At 46.3% G+C, this 21,572-nt stretch overlaps 1 protein-coding gene across 7 annotated transcripts in view; it reads right to left on the reverse strand.

Annotated features, from left to right (window-relative positions):
- Positions 1–21,572, reverse strand: part of LRRC8D (leucine rich repeat containing 8 VRAC subunit D) — a 184,668-nt gene that overhangs the window by 33,233 nt on the left and 129,863 nt on the right. The window contains exon 1 of one of the 7 annotated variants that reach the window (XM_035121931.2): positions 13,841–21,140. The exons of 3 other annotated variants lie outside the window; for them this stretch is intronic. The gene's annotated coding sequence lies outside the window, so the exon portion shown is untranslated. Of the gene's footprint in view, positions 1–12,661; positions 13,345–13,392; positions 13,698–13,840; positions 21,141–21,572 lie in introns of those variants that run through there. 3 more of the 7 variants (XM_060276743.1, XM_035121929.2, XM_035121926.2) reach the window with 3 other exon arrangements.

Genomic DNA, 21,572 nt, shown 5'->3' on the forward strand with positions numbered 1-21,572 from the left:
CAACCCATGAAAAATAATGTTTACTGGTGGGTGGTGGGTGGGACTAAGAGAGGGAACTTCTGCTTAATACACTTAGTCCAGAGACTGTGCCGATGTTCAATTTTCTATTTAAAAGACATATCAATGTCTTATAACACTAGGAATAGGCTAATGACTCAACCTGGTGTCTTATGTAGGCAAGCAATTTACAGCCAAATTTAGAAGCATTTCATATCGGTAGCAAAAATATAAGCCCACCGTTTTTATTTTAGCACCTGAGAAAAGCAGATCTCCAGGCATTCAAATGAGTACAGTCGGACATTCTTGCAAGTTGGACTTGAATGTGCGTGCTGCAAAGGTCAATGTGGTTTTACACCCAAGCAGTAGACTGGAGGAGGGAGGCTGCCTAGTCAAGTCTCTTCTTCAATCTCCTCTCCCCCTCCTTGAACAATCCAATAAAGACTTAGCAGCGTTTTGGCAAAGCCAAATATAGAGAACTATTTCGGTAACCTACGGCCTAACATTTGACATGCAAACACCCCAGTGCTATTGCATGCAGATTTAAAATGCCCTTTGTGTCATCTGCCATTTGTGTAGACAAGCCAACAATAATAATAAAAATTCTGATACTTTTCATCAACGATCATCAACGTATAAAAGCCATAGGTGCAGTATGCATTTCTATCCAAACCTTCAAAGGTTACCGGTTCTTCCTGTCTGCTGCTAGTATAGTTTGAGGGTAAAGCAAATTTGGGGACTCACTCAAAGAACCAACTCTCCCCATCATTCTGTGACAGGAAGAATATGCTATGTGATACAAAATGTCATAAACATGCCATCTGCTCTCAGAGATTCTCTGTTAATTCCAAAAACTCAAATTTGAGCCTAAGAGATTTCTACCGTAAACAAGAGCGTTCCTTAGGTAACTGGGCAACGTAGCAGCTTTCGCACCCAATTTATTTCATTTATTCTTTAAAAATCATGTCGATGTGTGCTGAGAGAACAAACCTCCAGCAAATCTGGTTCTATTAGCTTCTGTCAGGTATGGAAACTAGCAACAGGTGGAGAAAAACCCACCAGTTTGCAAAACATAAACTTCCTTGTGTGCTTCCCTTTGAAAAATGAACAGATACACACACACACACACACACACACACACACACACACACACACACACACACAAACATTTCTACCCCAAGCAAAGTAGGCTACAAAATTAAAATTAAGGGACCCGGATGGCACTGTGGTCTAAACCCCTGAGCCTTTTGGGCTTGCCGATCGGAAGGTCGACGGTTCAAATCCGCGAGATGGGGTGAGCTCCCCTTGCTCTGTCCCAGCTTCTGCCAACCTAGCAGTTTGAAAGCATGTAAGTGCTAGTAGATAAATAGGTACCGCTGTGACGGGAAGGCAAGCGATGTTTCCATGCACTCTGGTTTCTGTCCCAGTGTCCCATTGCACCGTAAGTGGTTTAGTCATGCTGGCCACATGACCTGGAAAGCTGTCTGCGGACAAACACCGGCTCCCTCGGCCTGAAAGCGAGATGAGCGCCACAGCCCCATAGTCGCCTTTGACTGGACTTAACCGTCCAGGGGTCCTTTAACCTTACAAAAATTTAAAAGCTCTGAAACTTCGATTTTCAAGACTTCCATATGAGAATATAGACCATTTTCTATTTAAGTCGTTTTCTTGCCCAATGCTAACACGGTCTGTGAGCAAAGTCGCAGAAGAAGGGATGCAACAATTCTTTTGTCATTGTTTGTATCGTACTTAATTAACTATAAAGACCCATGTTTGGCAGCAGCCTACTGCTCATTCTTAAAACTCTCCAAATGTTTTGAAGTGGGAGAGAATTATTCCACTCAGGTTAGCCCCATAATGGGATACCTGAGTCAGCGGTAGCAGTCACATGCCACAGAGGCAACGTGTTTTGTGCAACCAGAGGCAAAGAGGCAGAGAATTATTAATTGATGGGAAAGGTTGTGCTCATACAGCTTGCATGAGATGCATCTAAAGTGGGTTAAAAGCTCTAGCTGTCCAATGTGAAAATGACCAGTGAAAAATGTGGCTACTTTCATAATCAGCAGCTGGGAATAGAAAAGAAAATAGCCTAGTCATCCCAAATCCCACGGGCCTCTGGATGCACGGAAATGAAAGATGAAGATTCAGGTTATCAGAACGTTAGAAATTACAAAAGGTATAGAACTGCAAGACAAACATTAATACAGGAAAAGAAAGCTGAATGAAAGTTCATCCTGCAATAGCTGGCATATCTGATCCCTGTGCTAACCCCGAAACAAGTGACCAGTGTTAGAATTTCAGATATATAACCTAATTGCCAAATGGCACCGTAAACCTATGTTATGGTCACCACAACGGAATGTCTAGGCACCTTTTCTTTTTCATTGGGGTTTATTTTATTTTATTTATTTCATTTCTATACCTCAAATCTCAAAGCTGTTTGCAAGACATTGAAACATTAAATAAAACAATCCAAAATAAAAACAAATTCAAGCTGCGAGGAAAATATTTCAGATCCTTCTCTTAAGTTGCATTTTGCTTTTCCCAGTTGCCATCCCGGCATCCAGAGATCGGCACATGGTCGCAACTGGACCCACGTCAGTTGCAAAATGCCTGGCTAATTTCTTCACAAAGGACTTTCCAAGTGCAGCAGAGATACGGCAGCATCTGCTATGGAGAGGCACATTTCTAATCATGCAATGGATGTGCACCAAGGGAAAAACACCCCCAAGATTGCCTCCCTCTCAACTGAATCCCCACCCCACTAGTATTTCAGAATATATTTTTTCCCTGCTTCACATTTTAGCCATGTTAGCCAAAGCAAATGCCCATCCACACTGCATAAAACACGAAGCAACTTTTAGAGGTGGTTAGGATGCAACATGCCAGGCATAATAAAGTGCGGCTTATCAAATGATCATTTCGTGTGATTAGCAAAGAGATATACAGTAAAACCACAGTTCTCCGTTTGGGGCACAGTGGTTGAAAGACCAAAGAGCTGGAGCCAAAGCTCACTTCCAGCTGGATAAACAATAGTTAATTGAGCCATAAACACTTCGACTAAAACAACGCTCAGGACAACGATGGATGGGAGTTTTTGCAGAGTCGTCTGCTGTGCAGTCTATTCCACCTTCCTATACGTCCCCCCAATTGCACGTTAGAGGCAGGTAAATATTTAACTACCAAATAAACTCTAGCATTTTGCAAGAAGGATGCAACTGAAATCAGTATTGTGTGGCGTAGAAGCAAAATGTGACGGTGATAGCCGGAAAGGCTGTGCCTAATTCAGCAATAATTTCAGCCAACAGAATCCCATTTGCAGATTTCAAACCTCATTTTGCTTTTTACTTCAAAATCTCACCCACAGAGCTAGTCACTAGGTAAGAAAACTTGTCAAACTGCGGGACGAGATAACCCTGTACAGAAGGTCATCTCACAGGCAACCAGTGTTAGAAACTCAGATACAGTGGTACCTCAGTTTAAGTACACAATTGGTTCCAGAAGTCTGTACTTAACCTGAAGCAAACTTTCCCATTGAAAGTAATGGAAAGTGGATTAATCTGTTCCAGACGGGTCCGCGGAGTACTTAAACTGGAAGTACTCAAACTGAAGTGTACTTAAACCGAGGTATGACTGTATATAAGTTAGGCTAGGGTTGCCATGTTCAAAAAGTATAAATGTATAGCAACCCTAGGGGCCAAATGGCTCCTTAAAACCAAGGTTACATCTGCCAAAACAGAATGTCTAGTTGCCATTTTGGGCCAAGATGGCTCTAGAGTTTTTTTAAAAGGGGGGGGATGTGCTGACTGTGATTGATTCTCAGTTAAACATCTGGCTAGTTCAGGCGACAACCTTGAGCTAGGTTAAGAGCTTTGAGGACTTAAAGATGAAAAGTCACTTTGTCCAGGGACAGTCCACATATATATTGGCCTGTTCCAACCTCTTTTTCTTAATGGTGACACGGACCATTCACAACATAAGAATATGCTTCACAACTGTGAGCAGGGCAGTGGGGTTGGGGTAAGTGAAGGCTGGCTAGAACAATTAACTATACCGCTGTTTGCCACTCCTGCTCAGGCTGCACAGAAAAAGCATTTGGGTTCCTGAAATTTACTCTGATTGTGCTAACAAAATAGAACTGATAGAATTCTAAAGGTGGTTTGCATGAAGCCTGGCAGCCATGCAAAAGTCAACGTGTATTGATGTTTCGCCAGACTGATCCAAGCACAGCTCTGCACCTGCTAATGGCTCACATGTGACTTCTTCCATGTGGAACAATGGCAGCTACAAGCAGAACAAGCGGCTGCACCTCCAGAGGCATGCATGCCAATCAGCCCCAGCAGGAATGCTTTTCGAAATCTTACGGTGGGGAGGGGGGAGAATTACCTCCCTCCCCTTGAAGAAGTTGCACATCCGCAACGCAGCTAAAGACTTTAAAAATGAATGCAACCCAAAATTTTGTCTATATTCCAATCACGGTCGGATGGTGTCCAGAACACGCAGGAAGGGTCATGCGCCGGTTCTGGCCCCGCTCTCTCCGCCATCCGAATTTGCCATCTTTATCTGTACAAAAACCATGAAGCAAGGAAGATGGTGTAATAAAATATTGGCGTGGCAAAGCCTGCCTTTTGTTTGGTTGCCATGAGTAGCCGATAGGCTCCTGCCTTGTTCAAAATGGCTCAAGAAACAAAAAGGGCCCAAATGAGCACAGTACTGTTCTAGACGACTCAGTCCTCATCCCTATAGGTTTGCTTAGCGCAGCAACAGTCCATTTCCTCATACCACCACCCCCAAACTTCTCCCCCCAATTTTTGTTTTGTTTTGTTTAAGTCTAAAGTGTCTGTGTGTATTCTAAGAAACTTTAAGGAAACTTCTGGTACTCAAAAATTACTTCTATAAAACCAAAAACGTTATAGTGTTTGAAATTAGCCAGGCGCATTTTGCACCTGGCTTTCGACCACCTGTGACCAAGTTGCCAGAATGGCGCCGGATATCTCCGCTATCTGGAGGTGCATGCCTATGGATCATTGGATCTGGACTGCTTTCACACAATAATGCCCCATTCTGTAGAATTCTATCAGTTCTATTTTATCTGCACAATAGGAGTGACTTTCTGGAACCAAATTGCTTTCTCTCTGTGCAGCCTGCGCAGGAGCAGTCGCCATGAAGAAAGACGGGTCGGAATAGGCCAATATATACGTGGACTGTCCCTGGATCAAGCGACTTTTCTTCTTTGAGTCCTCAAAGCTCTTAACCTAGCTCAAGGTTGTCATCTGAAGTAGCCAGATGTTTAACTGAGAATCCATCGCAGTCAGCCCATCCTTTGAAAAATAAGAGCCGTCTTGCCGACTTTAACCTTGGTTTTCTTGAACTATTTGGCACCTAGCCTTTTTTTATCTGAGTTGCTAACGCTACATGAGAGAAGGAAGAGAGAGTTCTTGGTAGAAGCTTTATTTGCTACCCATGCTCGTGAGATTACAGACTCGAGATTCCCACTAGGTCATGTAACCTGGACCAGAGCCAGCACATTTTACCCTAATATACTTACTGCATAATCCTCTAAATGCTTACACAGAAGAAAATCCCACGGTGTACAAATGGTGCATGTTCCCTAGAATAAGCATGTTAGCATTGCAGCCTTGATTTGCGGGACGGGGATGGGCACTTCCCTTGCATAATCAGAAGCCATTTATTTTCTCGTAGCTTTAGAAAACGAAAGCCTGTCTCGGTGATAAGCTATTCAAAGCAAAGCCCGCTGCCAAGGTTGCGTCCAGGGATGGGGTCAGGAGAAAATGGTGCAAATCAACAAGGCCTCCGAGATTTAAGGTCAGACTCAAAGAAGAACCTTGTTGTTGAACTCATTCTCACCTCTCTTCCTTTATATTCCTTTTCCAAGCCACACAAAAGACCACAGCGGTAGATTTTGCTAGCTGCATCATCTTGCGATCACACTCGCACATGGTTTAGGTGCACGAAATAACACAATCAATATTTTTAAAAATAAGATAAAATAAATTGCAGGACACGACTTACGTAAACAATCGGACAGACAGGATAGCCAGAGCGGCAAATAAAGAATCAAGATGCCTCTGTCACAGTCATTAAAACTTGCGTAACTGACCCAATAATACGTTTTTCTCCAAGCTTTGCATCACATCTTATGAAACTTCCTGTCATTTTCAAAAGGGTGGGAAGAGAAAATTTAACAATGAGAAAGGTAATCTGCTACTTGTTTGCTGGTTCCAATTGCTGCCTAATACGATGATCCGGACAAAGAAAAGAAATACATTGGGTTGGGATTTTAAAACTACTTTTAAATTTAAGAATCTCAAGATGTGATCATTTTCTTGTGACACTGCATCACATAATATATACTACTTGCAGGACCTGTAAAACCTCTCTCTCTCTCTCTCTCTCTCTCTCTCTCTCTCTCTCTCTCTGTGTGTGTGTGTGTGTGTGTGTGTGAGAGAGAGAGAGAGAGAGACAGAGAGAGAGAGAGAGACAGAGAGAGAGAGAGAGACAGAGAGAGAGAGACAGAGAGAGACTGTTATTTGCCTGTATTTTATAATGGTTGAAGACTCAAAAGGAATGTTCAGGGGAAGAGAAAACTGAGGCTAGGATTACTGAGATTTTAAAACCCTCCACAATTTAAAATTACAAAAACAAGAGCTTAGCTATTCTGAAATACTACCATCATAACTATTAACAGCAGGCTATCTGACCTTCCTTTTGAGATAGAGAAAACAGAGCAGTTTCACTGCTACCCAAAGTACCGTATTTGCATCCTGTTGTAGCTTCTGCTTTGTTTTGACAGTTTTCTGTATATGATCTCTCTCTCTTTCTGCCTGTTTCACACAAGTACAAATCCAGCAAGTCTTTATACCATGGGCAGAAATAGACAACAAGCTTTCTGTATGAACCACAGTTCATTCACACATGCATACACACACACAGCGCAGAGAAAGTCACACATGCCAATTGTCTTGTTTTTTAAAAAATAAAAAACACCACTTTTCCTAACTACAAAACAAGCTTAAAAAAGGTAAAGGTAAAGGTAAAGGACCCCTGACAGTTAAGTCCAGTCGCAGATGACTATGGGGTTGCGGTGCTCACCTCGCTTTACAGGCCGAGGGAGCCAGCGTTTGTCCGCAGACCGTTTTTCCGGGTCATGTGGCCAGCATGACTAAGCTGATTCTGGCGCAACAGAACACCGAAACCAGAGCAGAGCACTGAAAAGCCGCCTATTTATCTACTTGCACTTTGACATGCTTTTGAACTGCTAGGCTGGCAGGAGCTGGGACTGCCGCGGGGATTCGAACCGCCGACCTTCTGATTGGCAAGCCCAAGAGGCTCAGTGGTTTTGACCACAGTGCTTTTAATGCTGGCATTCCTTATCTTCAAATCATGCTGTGCCCCTCAAAAACTAGTAAAGCAGAAGTCCCAATGCTTGTACTATCTCCAGAAAGTTAGGCTACCCACCTTTCCCATCAATAAGACAGTTGATTACCTAGTGACTGAAACATACCCCTTTGCCCTGCCAGGATCAAATTCTACCCTCCACTGAGCACCTTTATAGCGTACTTATAGCCATACACTTCCAGCTGCAGATCACAGAAGAGGCAAGAAGCCAAGACAATATTGCTGTGTGCCCCCCCCCACTTAGCCTTATTGCTTTTCTCCCACCCGAGGTGCCCGTGTCACCCCCCACCCATTAGGCATCCCAATTCAGAAGCCACAATTCAACTCTACAACTACATTTCCTTTCGGAATAGCTTCGGAGGTCACTGAAGAAGCACACCAGACAATGGAGTACAACAAGACCCATTTCCGCACAGGGTTCGAAATTAGCAGGGCGCCAGGCGCATTTTTGCGCCTAAGGATTCTCAGTTGATGAGCACCTCCCAAAGTCTGGGTGCCATTTTTTTTTTTTTGCGCCTGGTAGACACTCAAGGATTACTGTAATGTACGTACTGTACTTTGAAACTTTGAAGTATGTGTTAAGGGTAGACAATATGTTAAGGAGTTTTAACAATAAAGACTAGAGTGTTTTGAAAACTGAAGTGCAGTAGCAATATTTTTATTGTCAACACCAAATTAAACATGTATTCTGATAAAAAAAAGTGATATTAACAACGTGTCACTCATGTGAATTGTGTATTAGTTCATGCTTATCGAAACAATAAATAAAAAAGTGTTGCCGACCCCCCACAGATGGCGACTAGGCATTGTTTGGGCACCCACAACCCAAGTCCCAGGAGCCATTTGGCTCCTAGCTTTTCTATCCCAGTTTCTAACACTGCTTCCACACTGAGCCAGGGATGCTGCTTGCTCAACAGGGGAGTTGTGCTGGCTGTACACACAGATACAACATGAGCAGGTTCCTCCACACAAAGGTTTCCCTTCAACTGTTTAAGCAGCAGAAGGCAGAGACATTTCAGAGGACTGTGCTCCTACAGTAACGTCCAAAGCCAATTGCAGAAACAACCAGCTCGCCTGCCTAGGTGCAACTTACTAAAAAAACACAACGGTTTCCTTTCCGTCAGCCAGCCTCCATGCCCTGAGTGCACAAATTACCAGCTACATTCCAGAATATCACGTTGTTATCTACAAGCTCAAAACAGTTCTTATGGGACGGAGCTTATCCTGCACAACACACAATAGCTGAAGAAGTAAAGATAAATAAACGCCGCGTAATTGATCTCAGGGGCTTCCAATGAAACAGCAAAGTTCATTGCAGGTTCTGTGAACAAAAAGGCAGCGTTTTTCAAAACCTGGAAATCTGGAGAAAACGAAACAGGCCTCAGTGGAACACTAGAATGCTGCCCTCCCCGTCCAAGATCGACTTTTCTACCTCTTCAATCTACTCCCTCTTTACTTACCTTTCTTAAAAAAAAGAAAGAAAGAAAGAAACAGATCACTGTTCTTCATTTTTCTCCAGCTGCCTTTTTAAATGTGGGATTATAGAGATGAGAATGCTCAAAGCTTTAAACCTGGTTTTGTTTAGGATTATCGTAGCTCTCCCTACTCCCAAAGGGTCTTGTTAAAAGGGCATGAAGATTGTAATAATGATGGTGATTAATCTGGAATCCTCAAACCATCCAATTTATAAAATAAAATAAAAATGGGGGGGGGGGACCAGGAATTTCTAACCTGTCCTGCTCCCAACGGCTGGAATAGCTTAAAATAGCGTATCTGTTCAATATACTGCAGTATATTAAATTCAGAATTAGCTCATATGATTATGCAGGCATAAGATGGTATAGCTACATGACCATATAGGTATATGTTGCCTGAAAAGCATTTTTTTTAAAGCCTACATGCTGTGATCCAGTCCCAGAACTTGATTAAGTACGTTAGCCGCAATCTAGAAGCTGCGAAGGTGGTGGTGGTTTTCAAATTGATTGTGAAATATTTGCATTTGGTGTTTATGATCATCGCCTTGTCTTTGGGAGCAGACTTCTTTTCCCCTCCGTGGTCAACACGTATCCTAAACATTGTGTGAATAGCCACACCTCCAAAACCATCCCAGTTAAGACCTTCCAGGCTCAGCCTGGAGAACTTTTGCAATCGCTCAGAATCCTAGTCTACATGCCCTTGTAGTATCAACTGGACACGTGAGCGGCAGAGCTATGAGTTCCAGTTACTTGATGGATTTGTCAATGACGACCACTGATCTTGCAAAAGACCTCCACAGTTTGGCAGACTTGCATGTGTGCTGACTGCGTTCTGACGGAGTCTCACAGAAGAGCTTTTATCTGGCCACTCTTAAGAAATCTTCCCAGCTGCCCACCATGGAATTACTAGCACCAAATTCTTCTCCAGGGCCAGAAGCTGAGAGAAGGGGTGAGTGTGGGAGAGCTTGGTGCTGACCAGCCCATCTCCATGCCCATTTCCCCACTGGGGATAGGAATACAAATAACGCAGAGCAGAACCATACATGCTTTTGTTGTGTCATATATATCCTGCTTTTTGGCCCAAAGGTCTGCAAAGTGGTGACTGGCAGGACCGAGGCAGAAAACACTAAGATCATGGGGGAAAGGAGAAATGAAAGTTTAGAAATTAGAGAGGGGAGCTGCTTTAACAATGCAAAAACAACAGAAACCATGAAAGCTCTCTTCTCAAAGGTGCAGGCTACAGGCAGGAGTGAAAAACAAGGAGCAGCCACTCCTCTCAAGAAAGGGTATTGATTTTTTGGGTGGATCTCACTTCTGGTTCAGAGTGGCAGTTCTTCCCTGATGGAGTTTCTGAAACTCCCATTGTTCTAGGCACATTTTGTGACAGGGAATTTCATCAGTGCGAGCCATTTCTGAGTTCTGGGCGCAGTACTGCGCCTAAGATTTCCGATTAAAACTGCAGAATGGAAGGAAAGGGAGGCCTTTTTCTGCCTCCCCACTTCCAGCTACTCTCCGAAGACTGAAGAAGAGACCCTCTTTGAAATATTAGTGGGGTAGGAAGGGGAAAGACCAGACCATGTGAAAAATGAACATAATATTTTAGCTGCAGTTCATTCATTTTCAGCTATGTGTTCTTGCTATAAAAAAGTGTGCCTAGAAATTCCATTGTTGTGCCCACAACCTTGGTTTCAAGGTGCCACTTAGCTCCTCGATTTCTAATCTCAGTTTTTTAACACTGCAGGTCAGATACAGTAATTGGAGTCTTTCATTTCCTATAGAAAATAGGTAAAGGTAGAATAACTATAGTTTAAAAGCTACCCACAAGTAGACTGGGCATGTTTATTATCTTGACTGACATGTGAGCAATCGCTCCACCAAAAGAGGTCATTCTCCCCCCCCCCACTCACTGTAAAACTCAAAACAGATTTAAGTACCCCCCCCCCACGACCGAAGTAATTTCCATGTACACACCCTTAACACTCTTGAATTACAGAGTACGGCCAGACATCTGCTTTCTTCCACAATTCCAGATGTTTAAGCAGATTTGTTACAAACAAACAAAAAAGGAACTGGGAGTTGTTTTCAGAAGTGTTTGGCACGCCATAGTTCCAGACGGAACTCTGGATTAAAGTTGCTCTGGGAACAGGATGAAAATGGACAGGCTGTGAACAGATTCGGGGGGGGGGGGGAATCAAAGCAGTTCTTCCCAGGAAAAAAATATGGCAACCCTGCTATCAGTTAAGTTTCTGCCTGCCTGCTAGTTGTTAAAAGCAGAGGAGCCCTGCGGTTAAAGAATCTGATAACTCTGCCAGGTCAAGGAATGCAATCCAACCCACTTAAAGAAACAACTAGGCCCCATTGATTTTAAATGCAGTCCGTCAGGCTAGACTGCAACCTACAAATGTTGCTTGTACAGAGGAATCCTAGGAAGTTCATTCCACTAAATTCAATGGGATTTGCTCCCAAGTAATTGGGTATAGGGTTGCACCCTTTGTTATCTTTCTGCATTCTAGTGCTGCTTGGGTAGAAAATTGCTAATGATTTACTGTTGGTTAACTTCTGCAACTACCACAGCTAACATTTTACCCAAGTGGGGAAAATGCAGTAAAATGTACAGTAAAATGTAAAATGCTACCCTTAAGATTCATCAGTAATTATGGGCACCCTGGTTAACATTTGCTGAAATGACAGTTGCAAAATTTGGAGTTGGCTATAATATTCTCCATCTCCATTCACCCTTATGTGTTACAAGACAGTCTGCACAAGGAAACTTATCCCGGACAATGTTTTAAGAGAAGAAATAAGGCAAGATTTTAAAAATGAGAAAATACAGCTGAAAGAAATGGAAAGTTGTCACCAGGAAAGTTACCGGAAGAATAACTCAGTGGAGAGAGGACAAGTTAAGTATGTCCACAATTTTATTCAGGTAAAAACCTATTTTGGTGCTAGAACATTATATAAGCAACTACCGATCCACCCAAAATAATTGTCGTCACCAAGAGGTTTTTCCAGAGAAAACAGCATGAAATGTCTGTACACAACACAACCTTACAGCAGTTGTTCCAAAATGCAATTGGGGATGAATATAATCTGTTCTTTCTTTGTTCTGTTTACTAACATCTCACACTCAAAACAAAAGCTCTCTGTACAAAAACAGATTAATAGCACCAATTAACCAATTAACAGGAGAGCAGACCTGGGCAATAACATGTCCAGTGATGCTTCCCTCAATTTCTATTTCGGTGCAAAGAAAGGGGGTGGGGGCTTGTTCCACCCCCGTCCGTCCCCAACTCAGGCCTTACCAAGCACTCACACCTTGCCAATCTCCACTCAGGTCCGCCAGATTACAAGACAGCTTGCAAAAGTCTGCAGATGGGAGAGACCAAGCGAACTGTTGTGGCATCGTTCATTGCAGCAACATCCTAGCAGGCATCAAAACACGGACCCTTGTTTACTGCAGTTAGTGGCATTACTGGCATCTTATATGGAGCTGTATTCCACCTTCCGAATATTGCTACCCACCCCCAACCAAACTGCATTGATATATCGCATACGTGTATTATTATTATTAATAATAATAATCAGCTGGTTTAGAATAAACGTCAGGCTGGCTTTTGTTTCTTGCCACTCTAACAGGACAGGATGCAATAGGGAGCGGGAAAAGACAGCCCTCCCACACCCTCAAAGAACTTTGCACCGGAAAACCTCCTCCTTTGAAATGCACCATCACACACACCAAAAAAAAAATATATTAGAGAAACACACTCAACCTGCCGGGTTGTCTTTCCTTCTGCACCGCTTGACGGGGAAGAGGTGGCCAAGGCGATGGCAAAGGCGATGGCAGGCCTTCGCTCCGCACCCACCCACCCCGCTTTGAAAATAAAAATTAAATGGATTACGATCTGGGGGGTGGCGGGAGCAAAGGGCAGCCGCGGCGCCTGCTCTCCTTATTCTCCCAAGCGGCCCTCGCAGCTCGCCGCCGGTCGCCCTCCTCCGGCCCGAGCCGGTTCACCCCGGTGCTGCTCGCGATTCCCCTCCCCGGCCGGCAGCATCGTCCTCGGGGGGCTGCGCGGGCCCGGGAACAAAGGACCGGCGGCGGCAGTGGCAGCAGCGGCAGCAGCCGGCGCTCGCAGGCTGGAATAAGCCGGTCTCGGGGAAGCAGGCTCATTGCGAAGCCCCCATGGAGGACAACGGCGCGCCGCTCCCGAGCCGGGCTGTGCGTCGGGGGCGCGCCGATGGGCGGCGCGCGTGTGCGCAGCAGCGGCGGCGCCTTTGCAAGCTCGGCAGTAGCGGCCAGGCGGCCGCAGCAGCCAGGCGTGCCAACTTGGCCCCGCGATCGTGGGTGCCCGGGGCTGTGGGTGCCCATGGGGAATTTTGTGGGTGCTCGGACATACAGGGAGTTGCCGCCAATGGCAGCGGGTGCCATGCAGCGTGCATGGCCATGGGTCCCCGTCCCCTTCATGGGGAATTTTGTGGGTGCGTTAGCACCTAAAGCACTTACGGCAGCGGCTGCTTGCAAGCGCCGGAGGTGGCAGGCGAGCGGGGCGGAAGCTTGCACCGCTTGCAGGCGCCGTCGAGCAAACGGTGGCCGTCCGGGACCTGTTTTTCGGTCCCGGATCAAGCCGCCCTCCTGCCGCCCCTCCCCCGCTCCCCTGCTCTGGCAAAGGCTGCAATCCAGGAGGCTTCGGGGGAGAAGCGGGGAGCGTGCCGCAAAGAAGGGGGCGAATATCCCAGCCATCGGTCACGCCGTGGCAGCCCTGCGCAGCGCTTCCTGCGGAGAAACGAAAGGGGGAGAGGAGAAAAACAACTCAGGTTGCACGCCGGTTCTCCCTCCGTCCCGTCCCCGTCCCCATCAATCTGGAGCAGGGATCTCCCCCAGCCCCGATCGCACGATCCGACGCGATCCACTCAGGCCACCCCCCCACCCCAAGCACGCGCCGGTCACACACTTTGCGCGCAGCCCTCGGAAGTTTCCCGTCTGTGGCGGCGCCGCTGCTTTGCCTCGCCGGGTCTCCAGACTCAAGACTGGTTTCCCCGGGCAGGATGGCCAAGTGCACCTTGCAAGATGCGACGAGGCGGGAACTAGCAGCCTCGGGCCCGTTGCAGCGAGCGGAACACCCTCTCCACGCCGGCTGCTCGTTTTGCAGAAGCGGCTACACCGGCACACCGCATCGGAGAGTGTTTGCATAACAGTTTCTTGAGAGGGGAGGAATCATGCCCCTTCCAGAAGTGTGTGTTCAAAGAGTCCCCCCTCCACCAACCCTTTATAAAACCAAAGTTAGGTTAGGGACCCGCCCCTTGGCTTGCAATCCAGCCAGGAACTCAGATGGCTCTCCATTCTTAACTCCGAAATTTGGAATCCCCTAAAAACTGCCAAAGCAGCTACCCCCACCCAACCATGCTCCAGAGCAGATTTTGCCCGCTGCATGATTCTGTCGCTCCAGAGAGTGTCATGTACACGAGGTCATGCATTCCTTCAGGACAATGCCATGAGGTATGACAGGATCCCTGGGGGCAGCAGATCCCAAGGTCGATCTTTCTCTCCTCTCTTCCCATGCCTCACTCACCCCTTCTTCCCAGACCAGCACAGGAGGTTTGAGGTTCACTTCAGATGCCAAAACATTTTGGGTGGGCCCCGATGATTTCTTATGGATATATTAAAATGTTTCCATTTAAATGTCAAAAGAAGCCTTCCAAGGCCACTGTGAATTTTGCAGGCCAACCACCCCTGAAATCTCCTCACCTTCCTGTAGGCCAGGTGATGGAGACCCATGGCTCTCTAGGGATTGCTGAGCTCCAACTCCCATCAGCTCCAATTCCCATCAGCTCCAACCATGGTAGCCAATGATGATGGGAACTGGAGTCCAGAAGGGCCACTGGTCCCCCACTCCTGCCACAGGCTCTTCACTTTCCCTAGCACATATGTATGAAGGAGCCATGGTGTGGTCTCACACCCATCTAAGCGAACTTTGCAAACCAAGACAAGGATGGAGGAGGAGGGGACTAGCAGCCTTATACAGTACAGGCTGCCTTGGTACTGTATTATGATACGGCTAGCTACAGCTTAGCCTGTCCCCAGCTCCCCTCTAGCTTATCACTTCTGTAGTACTGCAAACAAGTTACGGGTATGGACAGGAAGTTCAACTGACTGGCAAGGGAACAGTGCAAGTCAATCACTCTTCCTGTTTGTCAGATGTCATGAAGGGACAGGGTGCTTACTAGAAATACGCTGTTAAGGTGAAGGTGGCTTTACACATTTTTTTAGCCTCTTTCTCCACTCACTGAAATATTTCTGTGAATGGCAGACTAAACCTGCAGAAAAACCAGATCACCTTCGGCCTACCCAACTGTTCAGTTTAGGGAACTGTTTAGGGAAGTTTTAAATGTTTAATGCTGTATTGTGTTTTTAATATTCGATTGGGAGCCGCCCAGAGTGGCTGGGGAAAACCAGCCAGATGGGCAGGGTATTATTATTATTATTATTATTATTATTATTATTATTATTATTATTATTCAATGAATTTAAATAGTATGCCTACAGTAGAGGCATTTAAATGTTAACCAGCACACAGGGCACTGAGTATCTCATCTCTTATTTTCAGTTTAGCATGCTTATGATCAAGGACTCTCAATTTTCAATTTCTAAGCACATCGGGAAACATTAACATCCTCCCTTCAGCAGTTAATCTAAACACACACACACACACACACACACACACACACAAACAAACCCAGCAACAAGCACATCCAGTATACAGTTCAAGACCCCATGAACATCTACAATTTGAGAAGCCAGGGCTTCTACACGTCTACACTTTGAGAAGTATAGCTTTGTGTTGAGTAAACTTTAAAAGTGATGACTTTTATAGGCACTCTTGAATCTGATCCATCATTAAAGGATTATGAGCACAATCCTGCACACCTTGGCACCAATACGTCAATAAGGCCAGGCACCAAACAAGGAAGAAAATGGCAGAGGTGCAGGAAGGAACATTTATTGGCATTTGTATGCTGCCCCACAATTTTATTCTCAACCATCCTGTAAAGTACTTTGGGCAGAGAGAGATCAGCTAGCCCCAGGCTCACCATGCTGGCTTGGCCGTTCTAATATTTCCTGCCCACCCATGTGCCAGATGACTTCAGGCTAGACAGAAGCCCGCCCACCAACCAGTATCCCCCCCCCAAAAAAAACCAATGAAGCGAAAGGCAAGGATGAAGCTGGTTCAGCCTAGACCTCCTTCCCCACCATCTTTTCACTCTGCTGCTTCTCTTCTCCCTCTGTGGCTCATGAAACTTAATCTTATTCGTGGCAGGAATACCACGTCTGAATGGTCACCTGATGAATTGTGCCAGACTGTGGAAAGGGGGGGCAAATACCTCCCCCCAAACAAGGAGCTCACCCCTCACTTCCCACTGCCCCATTGCTGGACTCCTGTCAACAATATAACCAGAGGTTTTCAACCTTTTTGAGTCCACGGCTCCCTTTACCAACTACCTTCTTTTTGCGGCACCCCTGGGAGACCCAGGAGCCCAGTTGTGTCACCCTTTGCCTGCAGAGCTGGCAGCATCTTACCCTTTTTCAAACACCCTTCCTTGTGGAGTGTTCCCTCAGCCTCCTCTCCCCTCTCCTTGGGAGTCCGCTGGGCAGCTGCTGCTGCTGCCCCCTACCCTGCCCCAAAGAGAGGTGCCTCCCAGAGGCACCATTTGCCTGCAGGGCATGCATTGTGAGGCAGAGACGAGAAGGGGCATCAGAAGGAGGAGGGAAGGAAAGAGGGACAGAGGCCAGTGTTGCCCACAGCACCCCTGACTACCATTCAAGGGACACAGGTGGCGCTGTGGTCTAAACCACTGAGCCTCTTGGGCTTGCCGATCAGAAGGTTGGTGGTTCGAATCCCCGCGACAGGGTGAGCTCCTGTTGCTCAGTCCCAGCTCCTGCCAACCTAGCAGTTCGAAAGCACGCCAAAAAAAAGTGCAAGTAGATAAATAGGTGGCTCCCTCGGCTTGTAAAGCGAGATGAGCGCCGCAAGCCCAGAGTCATCTGTGACTGGACTTAATTATCAGGTCCTTGACCTTTTAGGGTGCCACGGCACTTATATAACTTATTGTTTTTCTTCAGAGACCTTAACACTTTGCCCCTTTTGTAAAAACCCTGCCGCCATTTTTTCTGGTGTCACCACTGCTAGGTGGCCGAAGGGAAGGTCTTGAATTATCATGACTGGGGGGCACCCAGCAGGATTGGTGCTTTCAACCCCTGTCCTGCCTTCAGATAAGAGAAAAAAGCAGCACACTCCCTTAGCAGATACACATTACAGTCGCAACAAGTAGGCAATTGCACCCCATAACAGCAGGGAGGTGGATATGTGTGTTTATTTAATTTTGTGCACATCACAAGGAGGTGCTACAGATTGCAACAGGTCCCTACAGAATGCTTTAATGGTGCGCCTGTAACAACATCAAATGTGCACCTGTAAAGCACATGATGCAGATTCCACGTACGAACCTAACTTTTCAACAAACACCCCCAAACCTTAACTCTGCTGAAAAAGCAACAGCAATTCTAGGTACTGTATATAGAACTTTGTGATGTATCTTCCAAACTCAAAGGAAACATTCGAACCACTCTTCAAGATGCAAAGATCATACACATATAAGAACTTCACATCTCTTCAGTGAAAGCTGAGTGCTTCTTGGTTTTCTGTTACATCTTCATTTTTAACTCTGTTGCAATATACAATGCAAATAAGAAGGGAAATAACACAGGCAGAATCAAATGAAATTAGAAAATCACCTGGGAGAACAATCAGACCTGATGTAATAACTGAATCAGCAGGGTTGGTGACTGCAAACCGATAACAACTGAAACTATAAACAAATGCTTGGACACTGTAATTGCAAGTTTTCACAATGCAATAATAATATTAAATCTTATCCAATCTCTCTTAAATGACTAAAAGAGGTCCACTGCAAATGGTTGCAGTGGCATTTGCTGCCTTATAAACCACGTATTTTCCAGCGATTGCAACAGGTACACTTTTGTACATGTATACGAGAAATAAACTTAATAAGCAGCTTGTGGTGTTTAGGCTACAACACTCCTAAACCTGAAAGGCTGTAGAAGCCTTCTTGGTTTACACCATCATTAAAAGAAGTACATGGCTGAAACCTGTCCTAGAGGAAACCGCACCCAACCAGGATGCTTTGAAAAGGTATTTTCACCCAGACTCAGAAAACAACTTGGTTCATTCCAAACCAAACTGAACCTTGATGTTGCATTCCAAGGGAGCTTCCAAATCCCAGAAGCAAGGAGGGGGTGTCCCTCTCACCCTCCACTCACTGGCATATCCCAAAGCCTAAAAGGGAGCGGGTGGCGCTGTGGTCTAAACCACTGAGCCTCTTGGGATTACCGATCGGAAGGTCGGCGGTTCGAATCCGTGCAACGGGGTGAGCACCTGTTGCTCCGTCCCAGCTTCTGCCAACCTAGCAGTTCGAAAGCACGCCAGTGCGAGTAGATAAATAGGTATCGCTGCAGCGGGAAAGTAAACAGCGTTTCTGTACGCTCTGGTTTCCATCACAGTGTCCTGGTCGCCAGAAGCGGTTTAGTCATGCTGGCCACATGACCTGGAAAGCTGTCTGTGGACAAATGCTGTCTCTCTCGGCCTGAAAAGTGAGATGAGCGCCGCACCCCATAGTCAATTTTGGACTTAACCGTCCAGGAGTCCTTTACCTTTATCCTGAAGCCTCTAAGCCAGGTGTGGGAACAGGGAGAACCCTCCCATTGCCACCACTGCAACACAGAAAGCAAGGTAAACAGACGGGAGGGTGGAAGCTGGCTTGATCCAAGCCAAAGAACCCTCAGGGAAATAAGGTTCACCTTGCATGTGAAGTGAGCATTGTGAAGATTTTTGTTTCCCAGGGCATTTCATTTGGCAGCATGTTCCAACACACACACACACACACCAAACTATGCAAAGTGAATTTAGGGATCCATCCATTATTTGGTTAGTGGTGGAGCCACCGAGATGAACAACAGATTCAGCAAATGTTTTACACATCAGTATAACAGCGTGTATGACTTCAGGGTTACCTTGCCTATACTGAAAAGGAAAAGTCCAGGGTAGGGGAGAGGAGATGGAGGAGGAGGGCTGAGAAGGGAACAGGAGAAGCCCCGGAACTCAAGTGTCACTCAGTTATTCCCATCAGCCTGTTCCCTTGACCCCCAACCGAGTCCCCATGACTAACAGCCTTTGGACAGATGAGCCAGCCTCTCCATGAGTAAGGATCTCATCATGAGCACTGACAAGGAAGAAGGAGCTCCGTGCTCTTCTGGCAGACCCAAATATAGCATGCCAGAAAGAAAGAAGGTGGAAATAATCCCTTTCCCTCCAACCAAGTTCAGAAGGGACCAGAGCTTACTCTGCCTGGGGGGGGGGGTCACTAGATCCAGTGCTGCAGAATGGGAGCTTTCATTATTATTTTAAAGGAAGGGTGGGGCTGTGGGTTAAACCACTGGAACTAGGGCTTGCCAATCAGAAAGTCGGCGGTTCAAACCCCTGCAATGGGGTGAGCTCCCGTTGCTTGGTCCCAGCTCCTGCCCACCTAGCAGTTTGAAAGCATGCCAGTGCAAGTAGATAAATAGGTACCACTACAGAGGGAAGGTAAACAGTGTTTCTGTGCGCTGCTCTGGTTCGCCAGAAGCAGCTTTGTCATGCTGGCCACATGACCTGGAAGCTGTACGCCGGCTCCCTCGGCCAGTAAAGTGAGATGAGCACCACAACCCCAGAGTCCACAATTAGGACCAGCAGGACATAGATGACTTCCCAAAATTGGCATAAGGTTGTTTGGGGTGGCTGCCTCGCTTATTTTGTGTTATGCTACAGCACACACACACACACACGAGAGAGAGAGAGAGAGAGAGAGAGAGAGAAGCTATTTTGTGACGGGTGCCCCCCTCTCAAAATTCAAAATGTGATCATTGGTGCAAAAAGGTTGGCAACCCCTGCTCTACCTCCTTCCTGGCATTGAATGTATGAAAGAAGCAAGCCTTTCAATGCACAGCAATCTCTTCTCGTATGCATCATTGCATTTATCCAGGTGTAAATCCCATGTTGTAATTCATGACAATAAAGCAGGCCAGCTGCCAAAATGGGAGTTTGAATGAATGCAAAAAAGGAAAGTAGTGCTTGTTGCTTTTACAGACAAACTCAGCTGAGCAAGTTGCACATCAGCTTTGTACACATCATCATTCTAAGATTAACTTGTCTCCACATTGTTACTCTTGCTTTCCTCAGTTGTATTTGCACCTTTCTGTGCAAGCACTAAGAAGGTACACTCAAACAATGATGGGGTTCACTCTCCCTTGAACAGTGTTAGAAATTAGCCAGGCGCCAGGCGCATTTTGCAACTGGAGCGGGTCCAGTTGCGACCATGTGGAGATCTCGATGCCAGAATGACAACTGGGTAAAGCAAAATGTAACTTGGAGGAGGATCTGAAATATTTTCCTGGCAGCTTGAATTTGTTTTATTCTGGATTGTTTTGTTTAATGTTTCAATGTCTTGTAAACAGCTTTGAGATTTGTTCTTTAAAATATAAAGCACTATATAAATGAAATGAATAATAATAAACCCCAATGGGGGGGGGAAAGGCGCCTAGACATTTCATTGTTGTGACCATAAGTTTAAGATGCCATTTGGCGATTAGGTTACTGTATATATCTGAATTTCTAACACTGCGACCTTGAATCAGCACAGAAAGTGTTTTGCATAAACTAATTCCCAGCCATTTTGCGGCGAGCAGGTGGGAATAGGCCAATGGTCACACTGGTACAAAATATCTAAAGGGCTGTCTCCTGGAGCAAGATTATTTTCTCCTACTCTGGAGGCAAGGACCCAAACCAATAGATTCAAGTTACAGGAAAGGAGATTATGATTTAACTTCAGGAAGAACTTTGTGACGGTAAGAGCTGTTCGAGAGGGGAACATACTTCCTTGGGAAGTTGTGAGCTCTCCTTCCTTGGAAGTTTTTAAGCAGAGGTTGGATGGCCATCTGCCATGGATGGAGTAGTTGAGATTCCTGTATTGCAGGGGGTTGGACTAGATGACCCTGAGGGTCCCTTCCCACGCTACAATCCTATGGGAAGTGCATCAGTTATATTTCTATGCTGAATCTCCAGCTGTCATGATAGAAACACATGGAAGAGGTGAACCATCATCTTAGATTGTTGCCGTGAGACATATCCATGGGCGTAGGCAGGGGGGCAGGAGGGGGCAATTGCCCCCCCTAGAAGCAGGGCCACTGGCCAGCCTGCCCCACTGCCCGCCCGGTGCCGTCTCCCTTCTCCCTGGCTGGCTGTGGGGCGGGCGGCGGGAAAGCACCAGAGCCGCGCAAAGCGTTTGGCTGGCTTTCCCTCCCTCCGCCCCACAGCCAGCAAGGGAGAAGGGAGACGTCCCTTCTAGCCGGCTGGCTGTGGGGCGGGCGGAGGGAAAGCCAGGCAACCGCTTTGCGCGGCTCTGGGGCTTTCCCTCCACCTGCCCCAGCGATTGCAGAGGGGGAGGAGGGGATCGGAGCAGCCCGATTTCGGGCTGATCCTGGCTCCCCCTCTTCCCTTCCGATCGTGGAGGGGGAGGAGGGAGTCGGAGCAGCCCGATTTCGGGCTGATCCTGGCTCCCCCTCGTCCCTTCCTA

Source organism: Zootoca vivipara, chromosome 7 (assembly GCF_963506605.1).
Source record: "Zootoca vivipara chromosome 7, rZooViv1.1, whole genome shotgun sequence".
Lineage (NCBI taxonomy): Eukaryota > Metazoa > Chordata > Lepidosauria > Squamata > Lacertidae > Zootoca > Zootoca vivipara.